The 26352-nt window shown below is 38.9% G+C and overlaps 1 protein-coding gene across 2 annotated transcripts in view; it reads right to left on the bottom strand.

The window, feature by feature from the left end:
* LOC112149976 (endothelin-converting enzyme-like 1) overlaps positions 1 to 6752 on the bottom strand; it is a 54948-nt gene extending 48196 nt beyond the window's left edge. Inside the window, exon 1 of one of the 2 annotated variants that reach the window (XM_024277996.2) lies at positions 6580 to 6752. The gene's annotated coding sequence lies outside the window, so the exon portion shown is untranslated. The remainder of the gene's footprint in view (positions 1 to 6579) is intronic. The other variant, XM_024277997.2, reaches the window with a different exon arrangement.
* Positions 6753 to 26352: the final 19600 nt, after the last annotated feature.

The raw sequence follows: 26352 nt of genomic DNA, 5'->3' as shown, positions 1-26352 counted from the left end.
AGAACTGGAAATAGAAGTGGCATTTACTCCAGTTTACGAAATTCTTCATTGTTTACTAGAACAAATAAAGATTAACATCATTGAGCCAGAAAACTGGAGTTCATTTATAGAGGCTGCAGTTTTTTTAAGATCAGATGAGATCCTCCAAGACTTTAGGGGAGAGATGTGCCTTCCATCTCATCGTGGATCCAGCTGTCAGCAATGTACTACACTTTCTCTTGGGGTAAAATTTGGAATCAAAGAAGACAAAGATGAACATTTTATTCTAAAGATCATTTTCTTTAACTGTGTTAGACATGTTCTCATTTTCCCTAATTTGTGTTTGTGATAAATATTTCCCAGTCATAAAATGCGGACCGTTGATTTCTTTGAGTGGAAAAGTATCATTAAATGTGAAATGTTGACTTTGCGTCATAAAACTGTGACATTTAAAAAAGGAAACCGTAAAAACAAGTTCTTCTCAAAACAGCCTCGATCTGCCAAAAGCTCTTTAGTTTGTGCAAAAACTAAAGAGACAAGCGACAAAGAGACAGGCACAGCCAGTGAGATGTTCCCCCACAATCACTCTAAACTCTCCCGATGTTGTCTGGATGAAGAACCCACAACTCCAAAGACCGACACATTCAGTGTGTGCTCACAGTCTCAAAGGGAATTTGAAAATTGTGTGTTTGTTCAAATGAGTGTGAGTGTAAAAGTATGTACAGATAAGTGAGTAAGTATGCTTGAACGTGTGTCTGTTTGTACACACGTGTGTAGGTGCATTAGTGTGTACACATTTGTGTCTGTACTCGTCCATGTTTATTATGTGTGCTTGTGTACATGTGTTTGTTTAAATGCATGCATGTGTGTTTGTGCATATATACGTTTATATAGCTGCATTTGTACTTTTTTGGTGTGCTTATTTGTGTGTGTATGTTTCTGGACATGTATGAGTGTTTGCAAGCATGTTTCTATTCACACAAAGATTAAAAGAAATACTCAAAAATGCAGTTTTAATCTTATATATAAGAAAAATGTTACAAGAACATGTTTTCATTGGATAGTAACTATAGCAGCTCTAGTGTTTTAACATCATATTTCACTAAAGAAACTGAAATAGTTTAGAAATCCTACAGTAAGGTTGTTGCAGCTGATTAAACGTTCATACAAACATTACCACCTAATTTCACAACCCTTCAGAAAGTGACACAAATCTACACCGCAAACACTTGGTGGTCATCATTTCAACACCTTAAACCCAATATCCCCTTCTGTAGCCCCAGTACTTCATATTAACTAACTCCTCTGGGAAATTTCTGGGTCTTTAGCTACAAAATGTTGTTCTGAATGTGCTGTGAGGAAAGCAGCCTGTGATTTCACAGGCTTTACACAAAAACACAAAACAAATGGGATTCTGGGAGTCACTAAAAGTTGTGGACGAGAAGAGCAAATCTGCACAACACCAAATTATGATGTGTTGCGTGAAGCATTGATTAATTTTGTTTATTCTAAGAAGAGAACATTTTATTGCATTCTTTTTTAACATTTTAATCCCGAGATGAAGCAGAGAGAAATGTCGCCATGGTGTTTGCTGAAACAGAAGCGGCCCACAATGCCGTTCTGCTCCGCGTCGGCTGCGTGTTTGCTTCTGATTAGACGCTCATGGGTCACAACAGAAAAGGCTTTCAGAAACGACACAAACTCTGATTAACAGCCCAGAACCGCATTCATGTTTGATCCCATTTGAAACTGTTAACATTCAGTTAGACGTTAACCACGGTTATCAAGAAAACTCCCATGTTTACAGGCTGCTTCTGGTTATTGCTCGGCGGTTACATGACGGTGCTGTTTCCCCTTTTACACGTGTGAGGATGTCTACTGCTGTGCTGAGAAGTCTCAGAAGTTTGGACAGAGAGGGAAATTTCCGTCATGAATGTTGTGCGATAACTGATAAGGGATAAAGTTGATAATAGTGGTTTGTTGGTGGAGCACGATACATATCCCGATATTTGTCTCAAGGGACGATATTTTCGTGATATGTGTCTCACAATACAATCTCGATATATCCCTTTTTTTGAATTAAAAAACTCTACCTTAATATCAATACTTCTTTAATTGTAATGAAATGGTAAAATACATTTAATTTAATGATCACAACATTGAGTACAACAACTGTATCTCATATAAAAGTTACTTTTACCCAAACAAATTAATGGTGCTTTTATTTTGGTAAATTAAAAAATGTTTGTTCTTAAAGGGAACCCTAAATATTGCTTGATTTCCGCAACAAAATATTTTTCAGTACAAAAAGATTAAATGAGTGTGCCTTAACCAAAAAGGTTCTAAAAGTATGATAGAAGAAATAAAGTGCTGTTTATTTCCAACGTTGTTAAAATCGCATTTAAACTGTTCAGGAGTCTGAATGGTGCTTTAACAGGTGCTTCAAAAATAAAGGGGAATTCTTTCTAGAATCCTTTCAGTGTGATGACAGGATGAAAGAGAGCGCTTGATGGTGGTTAAGAGGTTTATTTACATGACAGTCTGCACAGCAGCTTCATTTCCTCACACGCAGAAGTAAGCACAAATTTAACTTCTTAGCTTGACAAATACGATCTTTTGCAAACAACATTTTTTGTATGCTTTTGATTCACAATGAATAAAATAAAGAAATACTCAAAATTGGAATTTTAAGCTCAATTTTCCTTGTCCTCCATCATCAGAAAAATGCAACTAGAACATGTTAAAAACACACAAAAAACCCAATTTTCATTGGATTGGGTCATTTCAGACGTGGATGAAACAGGTGAAAACCGTCTCACCTTCATTACACCTGCTCTGGTTTCCTCTGATTAGGAGCAAAGCCAAACATCACACAGGTTCAACTCCTGCTCTTTTGGGAAGTCATTCCTGAAAGGCGGATCTCTGGGATGTGATAAACTTGGAACTGACTGGACTTGTAGTTGTCAAGTCTCCAGTTTCCGACCCAGTTCAGCCACTATGCAGTCGCATTACAAATGGCATCTGGTGTGGAACCTCTGCCAAGTTGTGGCTCCTTGTATCGGGGAGCAGACACGAGACAAAAATGAATAAATATTTTGTCTGAAATGATTAATGACCACGAGGAGAAAACAAGAAGAAGAAATGGAGCTAGCCCTGTAAGTCCTCTGGGTGTTATACATCAATAATCACCTGCAGCTTCTCATTCCATAACCTTTACTGCTGGAATACTTTCCAACTTTTGCTTCTTCTTCTTCTTCTTTCCTTGTTGATGCTTGGAGCTCACAGAATGTGCTGCTTCCTAATGTTCACCTCCACTCTTTAGTGTCAAACTGACTAAATTGTCAGCTGGATAGTCACCCAGAGTAACCTGATAGGTTAACACTCCGGTTTAAGGTTAACAAACCAAAGTTAATAAAACTTGACTTTGAACAGTTTCTGTTGTTTTAGGTGGTTTTGAAATTGTATTATTTAGTCATGTTTGTGCTGCTGATCCACCCAAATCCACCATTCTGAATGTATATTTATAGGAGTTCTTATGTACTTTAGGGGTTGTAAATATGTTCAAAACAAGTTTGCAATATGTTTTTTTTTTAAAACAAAGAATAAAAGAATTGTTGCAGCTTTCATTGTTTCTGAGTCATCACAATAAAATACAGTTTTTCTGTCATTCTGTGAGGAAATTGTCATTTTTTTTGCTTTTATTTTGTTAGCTGTTCAGGCATGCTAGCTTTAGGGAATATCAACAAAACTTTCATAAAATAGTCAGTAAAAGTGCTCTCCACTTCAAATTTCTAAAGCTCAACTTTTTTAAGGGTTTCATCTTTGGGATGTTGTAAGAACTCTCCCAGTTTCATCTTTTTAATGCGGCTGCAGGCTGACAGGCGACAGGAGTGATGCTGAGGCAACGGCTCACACTAAAGAGAGGGGAATTATAAAGTCTGTGTCATTTTCGCTCCACCTTATCATCCATCTGTCCTCTCCTTTGTTACACGTACGCACACCTCCGTATCAGGTCGCACACATTCCTGCACACAAATCCACTCGCACTTCATTTTAAAGTAAATATAATCTGGTTTCTGATCAAAAATCCGCCCGATCGTCTCTTTGAGAAAAGTTTCTACTCAATCAAATATACAAACACTTTCTCTGTGTCACAACTACTTAAACCCTCTAATCTATTTTGTTACACACATGCGTGCGCACACACATTTTGAGTGGACATTTGGTGTATTGCTAATGGATTGGATCTCATGGGTGCTCTTGCAGAAAGGTATACTTGATAAATGGCTATTTACTTAACATGACAGGACCTAATATCTGAGAGGTTTACTAATACTGGTGAACGCACTCTGTCCCATTAATACACACATCTATGCACACACAACCATGCACACACATGCAGTCACACACTAATGTGTACAAATGCATGCAGGCACACACACATAGACTTGCAATCAATCCTGAACATGCACAAAAATGTGACTGCACACAATCCCACACATACACATATGCACACAAACATGCACAAATGCATGCATGCATGCATGCACGCACACATGCAGTTACACACAAATATGAAAAAATGTAGGCATGCACACACAGACACACACATACACATATCACATTCTCAAACATTCACACACGCACAAACACTTCAAACACAAACAGTTTTCTTCTTAAGCGTTTTTTTTTTATCCCGAACACTCCATCAGGTGATGCATGGAGCTGTGTTATCTTTGTCAAACATTCTTGAAATATTACAGCGATAAAACAATCAAACAGTAAGTTTAACATTGAATTCATTTAAACTTTGTGTTGTTTCTGTTTGAAGATTCCAGTGAGATATTCAAGTATGATTAGCGTTATGAATACTACTCAGGTAATAGTAAATAATGTGTCTTCTAAATATTTAGAATTAAAAGGAACAGGTATATAGAGCTATAAGTCCTGAGGAACCAACTGATTTTATGAGGATAACTATGATGAACGATGAAGAAAAACTATGATTTTAGCAGATTTTTTATATTTAAACTTTTGCTTTTCTTTAATGAAGGTACGCTGATCGTGAGGAAGATGCTGGTTTGGTGGTTTAGATGATGGAAGTAAATCCTTCAACAGGTCAGAATCTCAAAGATGACTCTTTAATTACTTGGTTATCAATTATCTACTTTTGCAAACAAAATATATAAACAAAGCTCATAGTAGTTGAGTGAGAGTTTTGCTTTCTTCATCATAAAACAATGATGTTCGTAAACACTTCATGAAGCAGCTCCTGACAGGTTTCAAACTTTTAGCTCAGCAAAAATGTGAAACTGATCACTTTTTATGATTAAAAGATTTGATCTGAAAGTTGCTTTATTGTTGTCCATGATTATAAAAGTGTGATAACAGAAAAAATATTATGAGATCTGTGACGGATCAGGTTCACAGCACTCTGACTGAAATGTAATGTGTGACATCAAATTCTCCTTTTCAAAGAAACACAAAAACATTGATTTAAAGAAAAAAACAACGAAAAAATCTTTGATTTGTAACACCAGAATAATAATTAGTGAATCAAAACTCTTCCAAAACTGTCATCTTTAGATATTTTACTTTAAATACTCCGATCTTCTCTGCACTTTTTACTGTAAACACTTCTTCCTTTCACTGAAGATATTTGAGACATAGGAGCTTATAGCAACAAACCCTGCGCTTTTTTATCTCCTCCCGGGGAAGCTGCGTCACCTGAAAGCTCCTTAGAAATGGGTTTATTATCCGCTAATCGAGGCGGTCACAGAGCCTCCACGGAGAGCGGGGCGCCTCCCGGAGGGCTCGGAGTGGGAGTCAGTCCCCTCCAGCCTTATCACCAGCCGCCAGGGGCTGCAGCAGAGCGCCACGGCGCGTTTGCGCAGCTCCACGTTTGGACACAGAGCTCATGCAGGAGCGCAGACGTTTCAGATTGAACGCAGAAACTTCTCTGTGGGAAAAATGCGCCCTGTGGTTTTAACAAACTGACATCTGTTTGTTTATAAGCATTTGAAATATTTTTTTCCTCTGTCTTTATTAGGATAGTTGTACAAAAAATGAATTTAGATCTAAATAATTGTTTCACACACAGGATGAACAGTCTATTTTTAATTATTGTGATCTAATTTGACAATTTTAATTTTGTTCTGCTGTGATTTTAAGACTCAATGTCTGTTTTTTCTTCAGAGAGGGACTTCAGAGTCCCGTGAACTGCTGTGTGCAATTCAAACTTTTTGGAACGACGTGCGCGCACGGACGCAGCTTCCATTAACTCCAAACGTCCATGTGGTTTCAGCTTTCATGCGCGTTTGAATGCCGATATAATCCACTGTAATCTTAGTTGGGGATTTATTTAAGCATCTGCTATCAAACAAATCGTAATCGAGAAGCGTAAAGACGCGCATGAAATGGTGATAAATCAAATGTAAAGCCTTGGATTGAGAAATAAAAGGCTTACAATAACTTTAGGATCTGGACGCATGGATATATTTCCAGGTATTCCACCATACCCTCCTCTTTGGTTGTTTCTGCTGCCTCATGATCGGAGTCCCATCCTAAACGCCAAGCGGTGCAGAAAGACGTGAAACTTACCTGTGTGGAGGAAAACAAGATCTCCTGCAGCAATTAGAATTCAGATTATTTTTAATGAAAAAGGCAGATATCCGTTCCCTGAAAGGGTCCAATTGGATCATCCCGCGCGCTCCCCTCTCTGGAGACCAACGCACTGACGGGATATGCGCGGGTTTGCGCGGCCGCTGCAGCTCACAGCCTCCGATGTGAGGAGGAGGAGGAGGAGGAGAGAGGGGGAGGGCAGAGGAGAGAGGGGTACTACGAGGGGAGGAGGATGTGGTGGTGATGAAGGGGGGGTGCTTAAATAAGCCACGATTTTTTTTTAGAATATCATCTTCCAACCAAACAGACTTTTTTGTTTTTTTCTGTTTGTCTTTGTGTGAATAAATGACTTAAATCTTAAACATTTACCACATTGTGTCTGGATCCTAATTATTTTGGTCCTAAATAGTTAAACACGCAGTAAAAAATGAACCAATTTTCCCTGCAGGACTAATGAAGCAGTTTGTGATTAAAGGTAACAGCAGACCTCTCCTTTACCCTTCACACTGCCTGCATCCATACATACCCTCCACATCACTGGTGCCCTCTTGCATTTCTCCTCTCAGTGTTGAAACTGTTTTCTTGGTACCTCCAGATCAGTTCAGAAGCTGGACTCAGTCATGAGGACGCCTGTTCCATTGATTGATTCCAGTTGACTGATTCCTGTTTCTATATTACGCATTTCTATTACAAAGTCTATCCGAATAAACTCTGTGGTTTGAACACGCGTTAGTCATTAGCTGAAGAAAACATTCATCTTCATGCATTTTGAAAACCAAACTAATCAAACCAAAAGGTCGGCTAATGTTATTATGTAAATCAGCTCGAGTGACTAACTGACCATTTCACAGCCACCATTGTTCAGAAAACAGCTCAGAGGAACACTTGTTGACTTTGCTGAAGGAAACCACATTTATAGACTTTTGAATATTTAATACACTTAATTATTCATTTAGGATTGTCCTTTTCTTGAATTGGTTGATGAACGGATGGAGATTAATGTGCTTGGTTTAAACTCCGCCCACATCTCAGCCTAATGGTTGAGGAGCTGCTTTCTCCTCCTGCTCTGCACAACAGCTGCTGCAAGAATTTAGAGGAATCCCTTTTATCCATTATGATTTCATACTGAAAAGCTAAGACATTTTGGCTTTTTAATCAACCAAGCTTCTCCGATTTTGTAAAATCTCACACACTTCTCAAATAAATTGCTCCTTGAATGCAAATAAACTTGGGTTTGTTCTCTAAGCTTTAGTTTAGTACAATCTCCGATAGAATAGTTCATAGTGGGATCAGGTCCAACCAAGATGGAGATCATGTGGGATTACAGTATGTGCTAAAATGATAGAACTTAGGCTTTAAAGTTGTCAGTTGGAGCATCAAACAATCTTAGCACATTGATCTAGTCAATGTGTCGTGTATAAAGAAAATCCGTCACTTTCTGTGCACTGTGGACTGTGTGATGCAGGTTAAAGGCTTGAATGTTGGACTGAGACAAGCCAAAACACTCCTGTCTCATCTCCACTGAGCGGTCCAGACTGGACTGAACCGGTACTTTGAGCGTTTCCATTATAAAATGGACCCATTAAGCAGGGCCGACTCGTATCATTTTGGTCCCCGATGGTTGTTGGTTCATAGAAAAATGTAACAGACCAAATAGGGTGGAGCTACTGTCGTCACTCGATGAATTCCATTGATTGGTGCAATGGTACTGTATTTCGACAAAGTTCGACCATCGCTTTTCCTGAATGAAGAACCAAACCAAAAGTTTTGTTCCCTTTTTCAGTTGTATTCTTCTTCGCCTACAGAAAATATTAAATTCTTTGTATTCAGTATCCTCCCTTCTTCGCGGGGATTAGGGACTAGAGACACGCCGAATCCGCGGATAAGGAGGACCCTGAAAAATGTTCCTTACTGATTCATAGTCATCAGAAACACTTCTGATCAAGCTTTGTAAAACATTTATTGAAGAGCGAAATTATTAGGGGAACACTATACGAAATACCACAACCAAAGTATGGGGGAAAAAGGAGTTGATGCACGACCTCCATGGTTGCTCCATTCGCCGTAGATGCACTGTTATGATGCACAGCTGGATCATGCGCTTTGATGGTCCAACACTCAGTGGAAACACTTACTTGAATTATCCAGATTATTCTAAACCGTCCAGGAGAGGACCAGTTCAGTTCGGATCGCTCACTGGAAACAAGGCACTAAGAACTGTACTAGGAGCTGCAGGGACGATAACGGGAAAACCCACTTTTAATTCTTTATATTTGTTACTTATCAATATTTTCAGCAGAAAACTTGACCACATTTATCAAAAGTAGCTTCCTCATCCGGTCTGGTGAAAAAAGTATTGAACTGTGCCCCCCGTCGTACCGACCGCTGATGTCTCAATGGAAATGAAAAGCACACTGCAGATGCTCACATTATTATTTTCATGCTTCATTCTCTGAAAACAGTCCAAAACTTGACGTCTGACCTTCACACCAGGCATCGTCTTCATCCACAAAGTGGTATCTCATGTTCATCCCTAAGACCAGGGATTAAAGACACACTCTCATGCTTCGCTTTGGTTTATCTGAACACATGGTCCATTAACGTCTGAAGGCTTTGACATGGTGCAAATGGTTTTCCCGGGGAGATCTGGTAAATATGGTCATTTCATACTAAACCCAGATAAATGGCAGACATATCTAATCTCATATGTTAAATCCCAAAATCCTCAGTCATCTCATACATCTGTGGTGAAGCTAACAGTGTAGCAAGCGTTAAGTCAAAATAATGTTTTAATGTCACTAAAGTGTCAAACATTGAACAAGAATATACAAGTGAAAACACACAATTTGGGGCAAATACACTACAAAATTTAGCTCATTATGACCACAATCTCCTAGATTTTTCTACACTTTTAACTAGTCGACAAAACATGGTGTTCTACAGCAACTCTTAACATTTTTAGCAAATATTCTAAGTGGTACAGATGTTCAATTTGACATAACAAATTTAGTTACCATAAGAAATTTAAACCCACTAAAATACTTTTTTTGTCAGTGCAAAGTCTTGGGATTCCAACCTGAGGAAGTCTCACCGCCATAATGATGTTAGTGCCATTGCTCTGGCAGCCTGCAGGGGGAGCCGGCTCCAGTGTTGTACTCATGAGGACATTTCACGCTGTGTATGACTTTTGAATACAGAGATATGGAGATTCAAATATATTTTCAAGCAATAGTACCAAATATTTTCTTCAAATAAAATATATTGGCTTGTTTTAATGTTTTATTTTTAGTTTTTGAGTCATTAAAACAATGGAATTACCATTTCAATTAGATTGGTTGTCTTAGCTTTAATCAGATGAATTAGTTTGTCTTCCTGTGCTCCTTTTGTGGAGGAACATAATGAATTCTTAGATTTATTCAAGAGTTCCATGAGTGATTTAAACCCCAGAAGGAAGGCAAAGTTGTTTCTTGTTTCTGAAAAACAGTTATGCCAACGAGCAGTGGATGCAGTTTATTTTTCAAAACATAAAAAAACACAGCCGTGATGGTTCTGCTTGTTTATACATTACAGACGGCAACAATGTTGAGAATGGTGCTACAAAAGTTTATTTTAAAACAAAATTTGATCAAAAACAAACAATAACAGCAGAAGCCTTGGCTAATTTCCCATCAACCCTTTCTTCACACTCTCTACCGCTAGGAGTTAGCACCTCACAAACTAACATTAGCATAGCAAAAAAATTGCTAGCAATATCCAAGCTATCTAGCCATACAGTTTTAAGAAAGGTGGCAGCTCAGACGAGGAAAATTAAGATGTTATTGGATCTATTTTTCTGCTTTTATCAGGAAAATAAATGCTACAAGAATGTGGTATAAAAAAAAGATTTTTACTGGAGTAAGTCTTTAAAACATGTTTTTAATTTAAGTCAAAATGTGTTGGTAAGAAATATTTACTTTATTAAAATAAATTAAATTTAAGTTTAATTAATTTATATGGCGCCTTACAGTGACCTTTGTCTAAACAAGTACATTAAAAGTTCAAAGTCATTGTTTTATTTCTCTTACAGTGTGGTGTGTTGTTTTTCTACATTCTTCATGTTTGCTCGTGGGTCATTTCACTGCACTTGTACTGGGTTTATTTTCCTAACAAGTACACAGTTGTGGGGCGGGGTGGGGGCGGTACGGAGGAGACCGGGCAGCATGCCTTGTAACTCAGCTCAGTGGAGCAGTAGATTTGGGTTCAGCTGTCCGTCTGCACAGAAGCAGGACACTTGGCAAAATGAAGCCACAACAATGGCGGCCTACAGACCCAGAATTTTAACAAGTGCCCCAGCACACCAGAGAAGAAGGGAGGGGGGGCAGCAGGGGAACCCTGATGATGAGCAGATGAGCAGTTTGGGTGTGTGTGAAGGAGCCTTTGATTCATCATATTGGGATGTTATTTACACACCTGCTGCCATCTGAAGGTACCTATGCACACACATATCCTCAAACAAACGCGTCGGGCCGTAAAAGCCCCAAACGCGTTCTCTTGATACTCGCTGAGGAGTTGATATAAGACGCTGTGTGCAAGTCTATTTCTGAGAGCCTAAAAATATCCCTTTTGCCCTGGTTCATTTGATTCATCAAGGTCCCTAATGAAGCAGAACTCCTGCAAAGGAAGTTCTATCAGAAACAAAGATAAAAACGCTGAAAGAACAAGCAGCACAAAATTAAATGATTTCACAAGAACATGAACACTGATAACTTATTCCACCTTCTTCTGGGATGGCTCCGCTAGAATTAGCCTTTAGCTTCTCCTTCAGCCCAAGACGAATGGAGGCACTTTTCCCAAAGGGTACAACAGCTCTGATAAAAGACAGAACAAGGAGAGTTTTTTTTCTTTTCTCGTCTGCTTCACACCTGAGCCGGACCCCACCCCGCATGTCCACCCCCCACCTCCTTCTTCTTAGACAGACTAATAGGCATCTGGGAGCACCATTTATATTCCTTGCATCCCTACTGAGACTGAGCATCAGCTGTCTGATAGAGCGGTTTCACCCCCTGGAGGTATTAACTCTGCGTGTGTGTGTGTTTCATAGAAGCCACACTTTAGGTGTTTTTGGAGGAGTCAGTAAAAGTTGGCCTCATTACTCTCCAGTGTAATAGGCTGGGGCAGACCTCTCTGAAACCTTATGCTCCCATTGACCTGTGAAGACATTCACTTGTGTGACAGTGTCAATAACCCATTATGCTGCAGGAACATTTAGTGAAAAAGGACAACATTGAAGTACAAACAGAGATGTAACTACAGTGACAAATACATGTACATGGATTTTCTAGTATTTTAAAAGGCCAAAAGTGCTTTAGAGTCAAAGGTCTCATTCACCCACTCATGGTGGTTCTGCTGCTGAACACTGGTGCCAACCTATAACCACCAGGAGCAACGCGGGGTTCAGTGTCTTGCCCAAGGACACTTCGACAATGCAATCTTCCCATCAGAGGTCGACCACTCTACCTCAGCACCACATTATTTTTTTAACATCACCACATCATGATCACTGACTGATAAATCTTTTAATTAAAAGACGTAGAAGCTATAACAAACTTTTGGATTTGAATCTGTTAGTCAAGTTTGTCAGGTTATGGACGAGCAAATGAACAGCTAAAGCCTTAAGCTACATTCAAGTCTATGTTAATGCACATATATGTGTGTGTTTCAAGCTTCTTCATTCAAAATCCTTGCGTTCTTGAATGTCCATTTAGCCCATGGTGTTCACACTGGACAAGCAGGAAGGGGCTGCTTCTTTTTCTTTTATTTACTAGCACTACTAGTGCACTGCTCCTGCCTCAGGTGGAGGAGTTTAAATATCTCAGGGTCTTGTTCACGAGTGAGGGAAGATCAGAGCGTGAGATCGACAGGTGGATTGGAGTGGCGTCCGCCATTTTGCGGTCACTGTACCGGTCCGTTGTGGTGAAAAGAGAACTGAGCCAGAAAACAAAGCTCTCGATTTACCACGTCGATCTTTGTTCCAGTACCCAACTAGTCATGAGCTCTGGGTCGTAACCGAAAGAAAGAGATCCCGAATACAAGCGGGTAAAGTGAGCTTCATGGAGGGTGGCTGGGCGCTCCCTTAGAGATAGGGTGAGAAGCTCGGTCACCCGGAGAGAGCTCGGAGTAGAGCCGCTTCTCCTCCACATTGAGAGGAGCCAGTTGAGGTGGCTTAGACATCTGCGCTGGATACCCCCTGGACGCTTCCCTGGGGAGGTGTTCTGGTCTTGACCCACTGGGCGGAGGCCCCGAGGATGACAGGACACGCTGGAGAGACTACGCCTCTCGACTGGCCTGATGGGAACGCCTCTGGGTCCCCTAGGAGCTGGAGGAAGTAGCCAAGGAGAGGGAGGTCTGGGCATCTTTGCTTAGACTGCTGCCCCCCCAACCAGGTCCTGGATGAGTGGAAGAAAATGGATGATGGATACTAGCATGTCTGCCACCTACAGTTGGAAGACTCGTTTTGTGAAACGTCAAAGTGATACAAATCTTATTTAATCTTGCTCCAGCTCTATTCCAAAATACAAAAGACTTGGTGTTTTATAATTCTGGCTGAACACAAACAGGAATTATTAAGTTCTCCTCCATGATCAATTTTTCTAACAGGTTGGCACTTCCGTGAATTTAAAGGGACACCATTCATAATTCACAACCAAATTCGAGTTGTTAATCGGTCAAAGTTAACCTGGTTTACCTTCCAGTTTGTTTTCAATAGCTATGTACTTTTTTTGTACAGTTCAAAAATGGTTGTACAAACGTGCGTGAACAAGAAAGTTTGTGCATTAAGATACGTTTTTGTAGATTTTTCTTCGAAAATAGTTGCTTGAATGCACGTTGCCGAGGGCTGTGCGAACGTAGCCTTAAGCTTAAATTAACAGGTGTATTAACAGGTAACTAGGGTGACTGAACTGGTTAAAGGAGGTAATATCTCTGTCTGAATAATTGGATTTAAGAATCTCCAACTAAACAGGTAAAAGAACATAAACTAGTTGATATTTTTTTCAACATGCAAAGATGTTCATCAGATTTATTTTAGAAATTCTAAGAGCTGTCACAGCATCTGTGGATAATTTACAACATGAGACTTATACTTTTTCTCACAGTATCAGAGGATATTTTGCTCCTTCAAAATGAGTTTTCCTCTCTGTGGCACTGCAGTTTCCCATCAGATAATTCACTAAAATAGAAGTATTGTTGCTGACGGCAGTGAAGCCTTTGTTTTGTGTTCTTGTTTTAAGAGAAAATAGACGGGACAGATGAAATCCAGCCGTCATTCTTGCTTTGTGCAAACCCTGTTTGACAGTCAGCGCTTTCTGAAACTTTACTATGGAACATAATTTAAGTTCTCTGTCTTCTGTAATTACTACGAAACTCTGCAGAAACCTAAAACTCACTCCAAAGCAGATCTTTGGAAACATACGATGTGACCAAAGTTAGATTTGTCTTATGAGATTTGGAGCCCTTATACCTTCTTTTTTTTGATCCGATGTAATTTTTAATTAGTTCCATAGTTTTTCTTCAGTTGACCAGATTCAAAACAGTCTTTAGGTGATATTTCATATTTCTGAGCATACTTTTCTCTGAGGTAAATCATTTGAACATTAAAACTGTAAACAAAAATGTAGAATTCTGACTAAATTAAGCAGCAATTAAACCAAGTTCCATGTTAAAAATCCATGTGTTTGTGTGAACACCAGGCTGTCTTGATGGCTCTGTGACAGATCAATTAGAAATTTAGCTTGATGAAGGGAGACAAAAGTTGTCTCTCATTTCCTCTTCTCCAGGTTTTATTCTTCTCATTTTCTGCTGCTTTCATTTGAGTCCAGACTTGTCTCATCTTGCCTGTTTTAGGAGAGGTGCGTCGTTTCTCCTCGCCAAACACAGATTTATAGTGAAGTCTACATGTGTGGATGTTTTTCCTTTTTTTTTTTTTTTTAATCAAGTCAATGTTTCTCAGCATGCCAAAATGCAGGGAACTAAAAAATGTGAACTCAAATTACTTAAAAACAGATTTGATATTAAAATGTTAATCTGAAAGAGTAAAAACAATGCAGAATGGTAAAGCTTGAATAAAACTTGCAAATAGGAACTGTTTGTACGGAAAAACCCTTTTATATGAAAAACAAACCCATGAGTCACATTTGGTTATTTGCAAATGTTTCTGAATGCTGCAGACATTTTTGCATGACTGCAGAGATCAGGTTTTATTTTGCTCCTGTCTTGAGTCTGCACTCTCTGATAAAATGAACCAAATCCAAGTTCCTCGTGTGTGTCTGGTTTGAAAGTGGCAGTTTTGTGCTTTCTGGACGGATTGCTGCAAAACCATCTGATCAATCAATAATCAATTTGTCCATTGGCCTGTGTCTTCTTAGACCAGCCTTGGAATGACTCAAACATTCACAGGTTCATTTTCCCAACCCTCTGCATTCAAGCAGAGTTTTACATAATAACTCTTTTAAACCCCCCAAAAATAAACTGATAAAATACAAAAATACCAAATGCATTGGTTTGTGGAGTCCAGCAAGCCTCTTTTCTGTTCTGTACTGATAACTTATTACTAATGCCCTTTCATTTGTCCCCTCCCCACACCACTCTCCCCCCCATCTATTTTATTTCTTAAGTCTCAAGTGTCAGAAACCCCATTACAGTAATTAAGCCAGCGGACCCTCAAAGAGTTCCCCCTCCAAACAGTTAGGGAGTGTGGGAAGCGTGGACGGGGAGCGATATGCTTGGAAGGAAGGAGATGGATGGAGAGCTCCACAGAGAGGCCTGCAGAGACGCAGAGATGAAGGAGTGCAGGGGTCCGCGGAGGCCGGGAAAGCGGAACAAACGGCTTCACAGCTCTGGAAAAAGTAAACGGAAGAAAGTCCCAACGAGCAATTTTCCGATGAACATGTCGCCTTTTCCGCGTCTGTAAATCAGCAACACATTAACTCTAAGATGTTGCTGTAATTAGTATAAATGAGTCCATTTTCCACATGAATGACAGTCTCCGTCCGCCTCTGGACTCATAATGAACATCAGTGACTGCTCACTGGCTTCAGCACTAAATACCTCCAAACACCAGCTCCTCATCCTATTTCTGATTCCAATTTTTCTGAAATAAATTTAATAACTGACACTTTAAGAGTTCTCTACCTCGTTAAATAGATTTTAATGTTTTTGAAAACACAAATTAAGCCCATGAGCTGTTGGTAGTTAAAGTTTTAAAAAGGCAGCAGAGATTAGTTTAGGTTTTCTTTAAAGACCCACTCCAATGAAAATGTTGTTTTTGGTATTTTTAACATGTTTTTGTGGCATTTTTTCGATGATGGAGAAATTTAGAAATTACAATTTCTTTAATGCTCAAAATTACTTTTCCAAGTATTTCTTTATTCAAATAATTGTGAATCAGGAGTGGATGAAAAAAGTGCAGTTGGAAAAAAATAATTTTTGCGATTTAGAAAATATACTAGGTGGGGCACACCTTCCCCCTTCCCCTTCATTTAGCCCTCCAAATGGAGAGTTATGAAAAAATAAATGGTCATGCTACAACAAAACGTCAATACATAAAGCTGTAAACCTCTGTGGTTTAGGGCGCACCCACGTGAAGAAAAGCGCTCAGTATAGGCTCGTCCAATCAGGAGGGGTCTCAAAGGCAGACCCAGAAGACCTCTTAAGAGACTACATCTCTGACATGACCTCAGGATGGTTTGGTATCATAAGATTGGTGAGTTCCTCCCGAACATGAGGAGGAAAATAACTTTGTCTTTGTGCAAATTGAGAAACCAAGTCCACGGGGTTTACCTATGACACATAAACACATCACACCAAAATGACAATTCTGGTCTATTTGTCCATTTTCCAAGCCTGCTGTGTCCCTTTCGGGGTCATGGGGTTGCCAGCGGCCTCCATTCTGATGGTATTTACCATAATTAAATGGTTTTGCCTCATTCCTGCTTGGAGGGAAAAAACAAAAAACAAAAAAAACAAATCTACCTGTCCTCAAATTGTGCAACAGAAAAGTTGAGATTTAAATCAAATGCAGCAATTTTCCTGCAGTGACTCACATCTGACCAAATACTGCCAAAAGCATGCACCACACTGTGTTATAAATTTTACAGACCGGTGTAAAAATCTGATTAAAACCCATCATGGGCCTGAAGGAAATCAGAAGGTTGTGCTGAGAGCAGCCCATCAAATGATCTGGCTGTTGTTGAAGTATCGCAGCTCCTACCAGACTTCTGCACTACAGGATAATTGTTTCTTATAGACAGTATATTAAAAATATTTAAATTAAAAAGCTTTATTGTTCAAACTTGCAGCAGGGGTGATTCTCCTTGCGATATAAAAAATATCTGAATAAGATGTTTAAAATTAGTTACTGGTGACGGAAACAACAATATTTTTATTTATTGATCAATTACTAAAGTCTAGCATAAAGAATGGTTTGAAGTTTTAACTAAGGCTGGGTTGATAAAATCAATTCATCAACGTGAATTGATTTAAGCTTAATAGATCAATAATTGATCAATAAAAGTAGAGTTCGAACGTATAATGCTTAAGTCAGCTAGCTTGATGCTAAAGTATAATGGGATTTCCTATAGGATGACTAATGCTAACACTCTGTCAACCTAAACATACAATACTGAATAAATTAACATCTTTGTAAACTCACAGGCATACATTTTCCAAACTCTTTTAAGGAAATATTTCCTTTAAAGTTACTATTTGTGATCGAAAGCATTGGTTTATTGCTCATACTTTCTTCTTCTTCTGGAATAAGGTGTAATGCTATAGCGCAGGCACCCCCTAGTGGCCAAAGTGAAATGCCCTCCAGGAGAGGCAGAACAATTGTTGGAGCTTCTCTGTTGCATTAACACTATATGGTATTAAAAATCTCATTATGATTTCACTAATACATTTACAGTATGTGAACTGTTTCAGATTTACATGAATATATTCCAAATATATAAATAGATTTGAATTTAATAGAAATTAATTTCTAAACAAATTTGCCTAAATGTGTAAACCGTGTAAACCCAAAATCGAATTGAATCAAATCAAATTTACTGGATCAAAACAATTGAAAAAAAATCTGAATCAAATCAATCCAGGCTCTAGTGACTCAAACTGAATAGATTCTGGACATTATTGGGGATACTCAACCCTAGTTTTAACACCTGTCTGTTTTCTGAACCCACAGACAATAGACATACTGCCAAAGGGAAAAACCAAAAAGAGTATTGCATCTCTTAAGTCAACAAGTATTTTGTGACCAAACTCTTAGAAAGCTTCACACACTATGTATGTTACATTTTAGTTAACTGAATTTCTTGGAATCTTTCTCTATGGATGTTGGTAAGATATTTTTTCAGTTCTTTCTCCTCTTCTTCTATGTTTGCTGTCATGTCATGGAGTTTCTGAGCTTTCTGTGATTGACAAGATATTCATTCATCTTCATTTGCATATTGGAAAATGAATTAATAATAACAATAACAAAGACAGCCAGCAAGTAAAATTAGGCCATAACCCGAAAGTAGAACAGGTCAAACTACACAGTCATCCAGTGTGCTAAGTTATGGCATTGCTAATAGATTTGTCGAATGCTTTAATCCCAACTGCCCAGGTGGAAATGGGCTGTTTGAAGCTAAAAAATGGTCAAACCTGTTAGGAGCATCAGCGTGTAAGACCCACCTGTGCTCCCCTTCAAATGCTCCCTTATACAACCTTCCATGGACCCAGCAAACTCAAATACCCACACAACCCGTATGGGTCAACCCCTGGATGTATGCATATGACTAAGGAATTAGTCATTGTCTTCTCTTGCCAAACTGGCACAGTAGCTTTCCAATTTTGATTTTATTGGGCACAAGCAGGACAAAACTGTGGGCACACATTCAATTGGGCTTTTACAATCATCTATTCTAAGTTGCGATAACTGAGTTTTGAATTTAACTTTGCAGAACTTTAGAAAATTATAATCACTAATATAGAGAACAAAATTTTTTAAAAAGCATTCTTTTATAAACGGCTAATGAATACACTACACGTGGTACGTTCTGCTGACTGAGCATGGTGGTTTGTTACTGACTGAGTGTCCTTCCTGCTTTAAACTCTGAACCAGAAGAGCAGACAGGTTGGAGCTGAAGGGAAAGTGGCACTGCTGTTTTCGAAAAAGGCAACTTAAAGGCAGAAAAAAGAACAGGTGTCATGGCCTTGTGATAAAAGGTGAACCGTTGAAAAATGATGGACGCTATAGGGTGAGGGGGTGGAAGTATGGAAGGGGCTGCCGCTTCGTTGGCGGGGATGTATTGACCCGTCCTCATTCATTGGTATTCTGAGCCTGTTATTTGCTTAAAAAAATTATCCGCTCTCGGTTTTTTTTCTTCTGAGGGTGATGTCATCTCTATATGGATCTTTTGGTCAGCTGCCATCATTGCTTGCATCTCTGTCACTGTCGCGCTCCCCCACTACGCACACACACACATATCCACTTAGCCCCTAAGCGACCTACATCTTAATGCACATTTGCTGCAAAGGACACAAATATATCTGTATTATGAGCTGGGTGGAGCCTCTGAGGAACGGTGTAGTAGTTGTGGAGAAGCTTGTAGTCTCTGCTCTTGATTCTGCTGAAACCAGAAATCTTTATTGTTTAGGCTTACGAGCCCACTTCATATGGTGCAATGGTGCATTCCTTTTTAATATAAAAGAGTGCCACCATTGGTGGTTTTCCACAGCAGGCAGGGCGGGGCCATAAATCATTTTTAAATCTTTATGAATTTATTGTAGAGAGTGGGGGGCTGGTCTCGGTGCATGTGTGTGTGTGTTTGGATCACAAACACACAGTGACCATATATGCCTGCTGCGGAGATTGGAGTTTAATTACTGAGCGGACCACCCAGAGAAGGGCCAGCAAACAAATATAGATATATGGTAATCAGAAGAAAAAAGGAAGATGTAAGAGCAGAGAAAGCGGAGTCCACCAGCTTCTATGAAAGCCGCACACCCAATCAATCATATTTGGTTTATGTCTATATTACAGGAAGGCCTGCAGAGGGGATTTTGCCGGGTGTGGCAAAGCAAATTATGATTTTCCAATCGATTAACTAGGAAGATCATCTGAAAGTTAATCTTTTTCTTTTGTTGGCCACTTTCCTTTATGTCTCTTTTATCTTCCTCATGTGTTATGAACCCTAAAACCCGCCACATTCCCCAAATTCTTCCTATAACTCTTAAACACTCTTCGACCTACCATTACTTAAGTGTTTAGGTGAATCAGCTGATTTGCATTAACAGGATCAGCTGATTTACATTGATTGCATAAGCACCTTATTACTGTAAAGTGTTGCGAATCAGTTCTGCTTTAAGCAGTTGAAGAGTTATGGTAATTCCCAGAATGTCAACACTGGAGCTAAAGCTCAGTTGTTAAAGGGTAAAGAAGTACAACAAGGCAGATCAAACTAACCTGCCAACTGTAACTTTATTAAATATGTTGGACCAAAAGCGGGGAGTCGGAGGTAATGACCTATAGATGCTGGATGAGAGTCGCTGCATGATTGATTGACAGAGTGAAAGTGGGGATGTGGTGATAGGAGCATGTGTCAAAAAATTCAAGGAAAGGAAAAGATGAAGCGTTAAAAATTGAGTGGGTGAAGGAAAGGCTTTGAGTGTGTGTACGCGTGTATGGAAAGGTGGGTGTCTGACATGTCAAGAGGGTCCCCGGGGAACTGCTAACGAGATGAGCCAGGTGTACTAATTGTGTCTGGGGCGCTCCCTCATGCAATCGATCAGTTAACCCAGATAGTGTACCAGAGGGAAACAAGTTTGTATGCAGGGATCTGATGCATTTCCCTCATTAGACACGTATTCATGACAAAGCAGTACAGTATGTATAACACGGTCTACTACAATTCTCAACATGAGGTACAAGGCCAATTCAGGTGACATGCCAGAAAATGTCATAGTGCTTAGAAGAAAACTCAACATCTTGAAATAAACTTATACAACAGAAAACACTAAACGGTTTTGGTTAAAGCCAGTGGGTGGTGCAAGGGTTGTATACTTGCGTCCATTGGCTCCTCAGGCCCAGATACATCCCTGGTTGGTCATACCACCTTCCTGAGCCAAGCCATTATGTGGATTCCAATGTCCTCCTGGCAACTGGGACCTTATCAGTCTTGGGTTGGCATTCTTTCTGTTGGAAGCCTCTGCCACTCTCCTGGGCTGAGGTCCTTAGTGGGGTTGTGGAAGGGTTAGGGCCTTTGGACAAGACTGGGGCTCATGCTTTCAGTGTGTCATGGAATATGAATATGTGTATACATGTTGAAATAAGAATATATACACTTTGCCTCAGCTTTAATGTTTGCACATTCTAGTTTTATGTGTGTTAGCATGGATGTTTCAGTGTTCTTCTAATGTATGAGTGTTACATGAACCAGGAAGCACTTTTTGAATTTGACTGTACTAGTAGCAATGACAATAAAGATCTACCATCATCTATTATCATCATCATCACTGTGTGGACGTGTGCTTCAGCACAAAAATCCAACTTCTATGTGAATACTTACAAGCAACAGTGATTTAGTAGGTTTGCTAGGTAAATGTGGATGAGAGTTTCCAATTCAAACGTTATTTGTCACATACATATACATGTATAGTGACATTTGTAATGAAATGTAGCTTTCATGTCCTGTTTTGAGATACTTTCCATCAAGTTGCTCTCAATGATGCAGGTGTAGAATGAATTTAGCACATTTGAGGGCAATTTAAAGCCTTTCAGGTGAATAAGGTGAACATGGGAGGATCATGTCAGATCCTGTATAATAAAAATACCAAGGTACTTGAGACTGTTTACTCTCTCTACTGAGGTCCAGTTGATCATAAGTGAAAGGGGCTAGTATTTCCCCACCTGTGTTGTACTTAAGTCCACTATCACCTCCTTAGTTTTGGTGAAATTGAAATTGATCCTTGGCACAAGGTCTCCAAGTTTTTAATCTCCTCCAGGTAGGCTGTATGGTGGTTGTTGCAGATTAGGCCCACCACCACAGCATAGTTCACAAACTTGAATGATATTAGTGGATCTGGAGATGGCCACAGAGTTAAAAAGTTTACAGCAAGTACAGCAAGGGGCTTGGACCATGACCCTGGGGGACTCCATTGTTGAGGGTGAGTGAAAGTGAGAGATGGTTGCCCACCTGTACTATCAGAGGTCTGTCTTGAGGGAAGTTTCAATAAAATTATATCACTTCATTGGTTTAAACGCTTAAATATTTTTATGGGTTCAGTTGTCAGTGTTTCTGAAAGATGTCAACAACTATCTGTTGACTGCACATTGCCAGAAGTATTCACGGACTCGTATAGGTGGTCGAACTTAGATGGGTCAATCACTTCCAACCCTATGCTTTAGCACAGGGATATGGGAGGGGTTCTCTGGTTTCCTCTTCTTTTTTGAATATTTTTGCACAGCAGTGTACAAAGCATGGTCAATAAAGACACGGAAATAGTCTGCCATAAGTCCTGACCTAAACCGGATAGAATACCTTTGTGCAAAGGTTGTGAGCCAAGCCTTCAGGTCCAACATCATAAGAGTGCTTCTGGAAGAATGATCAAACTTCCCCATAAACACTCCTGACCTTGCAGAAAGCCTTCACAGAGGGGTTTAAGCTGTTTCATCTGCAAAATACAGGCTGATGTCAAACCATACGGTGTATGAACAGGACATGATCTAAGTTCAAAAGCAGATGAGTAAGATGTTGGGAAATATTTTTTTTCGGATGTATCTGAAGTTCTACAGTCGCCTGCTGAGCATAGAAGAGGACACATTTACATCTACTGCTCATTCCTCCCACCAGTGTTTTTGCATTATCAGCTCCACTAAAACAGCGTGAAATGAAAACATAAATTGAGTTTTAATTTGACTCTATAGCTGCTTAGTGACAAAAGCCCATGGAGATGGCGGTTCATACCCTAATTAAAGGTTAAAAGCAAGAAAAAGGTTAAAATCCTTCTATGAAATATCGTATTTCTGTAAAAACACATGTAAAAACATGTTCCAAATATTGTGGTTTCACATTGATACAGTTCAAATGTTTCTTCATTAAGTGAATACAACCTGACATTATTTGGGGTGCTCAAAGCTGCTCAAGGCAAACTCTGAGTCAGCAGCTTTTCTGTCCTTATTTTCAATTGATTTTTTTAAAAGGAGCACTACTGGACTTTAAAACCTAACAGTGGTGGTTTTTCTATCAGATTAGTTTTTGTGTTTTCAATGTGAGGGTTTTGTGATATTGCCTGGGTCAAGTTGCATTCATCTCATTAGCTGAGTCAACTTCTCAAAACTGTCCATCCTCACAGACCACACAACCTTCATCTGTGCTCACCTGTTTTAAAAAAAAAAAAAACAGCGATCCCTCGCTATAACGCAATTCACCTTTCGCCGTCTTGCTATTAACAGTAGTTGATCTTTTTAGAGGAATTTAGACCGTACATTGAAGAAAGCCTGACTACATCAAACCAGTACCTCTCCACGAGTCCCAAAGTCAAGTTCTATGACCAAGGGTTGGGCCACCAAGGTACTCGCCTTTGACTGCCATCCAAACTACATTCATTGACTTTATATGAGAAATGGACTGACTAACCCCTCCCCCCTCGTGTTCCAAATAGGAGGTACCCACTGGCTCCAAGAAGCCAAATTTACATAGACTTCTATGGAGAAATAAACAGCTGTTGTTCAGTCATTATAATTGACAAAATAACCATTCATGCTCTGATACCTTTTTTCAATATCCTCTTGATAATCCTTTTTTATTTTCACGATATTATTTCTTTGTTGAAGGTGATTCAAGTCATAAACTGGCCAATCAGATGCCTCAATAAAAGTATGTGGTACCTGCTGACCCCACCTCGAGTGTTTGAAATGTTTGATTTACAGGTTCTGGAAGAAATCCATTTTCTATAGGTGATGTCACACTCAAAAAGTCTAGATCTCTTATACAGTCGATGACCACACTGCATACGCCCCTTTTGAGCTTTTCTACAGGTACAGTAGTAGGTCCATGGGGGAGCGTTCACTTTGGGGTGGACCCGACCAGGACCCTTGGAATGGATGGATGGAGGGATTGAAAAAATTGATTGATAGATGTGGAGATGAAGGAAATGAATAGATAAATGATGAAGATGGATGAATGGATGCATGTGTGTATGGATGGATGGATGGATGGATGGACAAAGAACAGGGTTTGATAGAGGGATTTATTAAGAAAAGGGATGGATGCATGAATGGATGGAGTAGATGAATGGATGGATGGATAAAGAACATGGTTTGATAGAGGGATTTATTTAAAAAAATAGATGGATGAATGGAGTAAATTAATTATTGGAGTAAAAAAAATTAAGAAGATGGATGGATGGATGATGGAGTAAAATTGATTTGTATATGAAAACGGATGGTTTGATGGATGGAGGAAAAATTTGATTCATGGAATAAGAAAATGGATTAATGGATAAAAGCGATGGATTGATGAAGAAATAAAATGGATGGATGGTTAATGAATGGGGAATACCCTTATAACTCAATTATTCTAATAATTTGAAAATACAACACTTCTTTAGTTACAGTATTTCAGGTTTGCCGATAACACAATGGATTGTTTGTTGAATGAAAAGTTGAATTCAGAAACACAAAACAGCACATCACATTCATGTGTTTTATGTTGAAATGAAAGTGTCGCCGCAACAACGCCACCAAACATGTTCTCAATGCAAAATCTGTGTTTTCGTGACAGCAACAAAGGGAGATTGGGGAAAAGAGATAATGAAGCTGGTGGAACTAAAAAAACAGCAAAAATGAGAAAGTGTGTTTGTAAAAACCCTAAAGACTCTTTATCTCTAAAAACAGATTTGCTCCTGCTACTCCCCCGATCTGCTTCCAAAACATAACAAAATCTGGAAAAAAAAAAAAAAAAACGTCTTTCACTGGTTTTTCACTGTTTACCGTCAACCTTGCAGTGTCCATGGCAACCTACCTGGCCACGTTTTCTTTCTTCCTCTTCCAATGGTACGTTAGCCAGTGGAAATGTTCAGCAATGAGTGGATGGGAGAAAAATGAAGCTTCTGCAAAGGAAGGGGAGCAACACTGACTGTGTCAAGAGAAGATAAGCCTAAATGAGACACTTCCCCAAAGCGCCGCTGTTAAGGAGGAAGAAACGGCAACACTTTTCTGTTGTCTAATCTAAACTGTACCTTGAGTTGTTAAACTTAAATAAAGAACCGTCTTACAGAAGAAGTAGAATGGGGATGCCAATGGCAAGATTTTCCATTAAAGAAATGACAACAAAGCTGAATCCACTTTAGTTTAAGATGTTTGAATTTAAAAAAGTCCTAATACGACTCAGCAGAGGACAAAACATTTGCTAAGAAGCTCTTTTTAGGATCATATTCATCCAACTAGGCAAAAATTTGACTTTTGTCAAACATAAAAGAGGAGAAGCCTCCAAAGAAAAAAAACACAACTCTTTCCTCGATTGCATATTTATTAAATTTTGCTCAAGTCATTCAGCAAATCAAACGTATTTCAACCTACATTTATATCTTTTTAATCACTGCCATCACTTTTCAAACTTTGATTGCAGCTGCTTGAAAAATACATATGTAATGGCAAAATGAAAGAATAGAACGGGTATAAATCCCAGAGAGGAAATGGGTGCTTCGTTTGACACAATTGACAAAACCAGTTTTGTATTTTTGCTCCTCATGACCTCTCCATCTTCTCTAACTGCATTTTGAGCTGCATCCTCTCTCAAATTAATATTTATTTTTAACAATGCCAGAAATCATTAGTGGGCAGAAGACTAATGAGCTGTTAGACATGAGAGCAAACAGTTTCCAGGAAATCCCAAAGAGCTTCTTCTCTTAGATCAGCTGACCATTAATGCAAATAAACCTTTGATTGGTAACCAAATCTGATTCTTAAAGTTACAGAAATCTATGAATTTAGTAAATGAAAAGATCCTTTCTACTGCCGGATAAAGACATTAACTTTGTATAAACAACTATAGATATTCTCATCCTGTAAGAACAAAGAACACCAAATATGCACACATTTTTCAATAAAACAGTAGTGACATTTTTCTCAGCTGATCTGTTTATGTTGAGTCTCTAGCGGATCTTTGACAGTAAGACTCATAAAAGGAGAGTCCTGCTTTCCATTCTTATTTTAAGGGTCAGTTTCTCCTGAGAAATTCAGGTTTTTCTTCTCAAACATTTTTTTTAAACTGAAACCTTTCATCTGATGTCTATTTACATTGTTGGGAGAAGCAGGAAAGGAGACACAATAACGCTTTTCTCCTGGAATTAGGTTTACCTCAGGACCTTTGCAGCAATTACAACTGTTCCAAGTGTTAATTACCAGTTTTTGTACTTTTAGAATAAGAATCCTTTAAATAAATAATTACATATTTCAGCAAATGCAAACATTATGAAACATTTGGAGTAAATAGACAGAGTTCTCTTTCAAAAAGATCTTTTGAGTTTCTCCTTTAGCAAGAAAATAGATTTGTTGCACTTTTCATTTTATACTTCTTCTTGTTAATTGTGTATTACAAAATAACTACAGAAAAAAAAATCTGAAAAATCGTTTTTTTAAAGTATTTTTAATGAAGAAAAAGCATTCAGTTTGCTTATACAAAGCTTGGTCTAATGTAATGTAATGACTTTTGTTTTTTTATTTTTTTCTAACCT

This window comes from Oryzias melastigma, linkage group LG13 (genome assembly GCF_002922805.2).
Source record: "Oryzias melastigma strain HK-1 linkage group LG13, ASM292280v2, whole genome shotgun sequence".
Classification (NCBI taxonomy): Eukaryota; Metazoa; Chordata; class Actinopteri; order Beloniformes; family Adrianichthyidae; genus Oryzias; species Oryzias melastigma.
The sequence above is the reverse complement of the archived record's forward strand: the minus strand, read 5'-3'. Positions and strand labels throughout refer to the sequence as shown.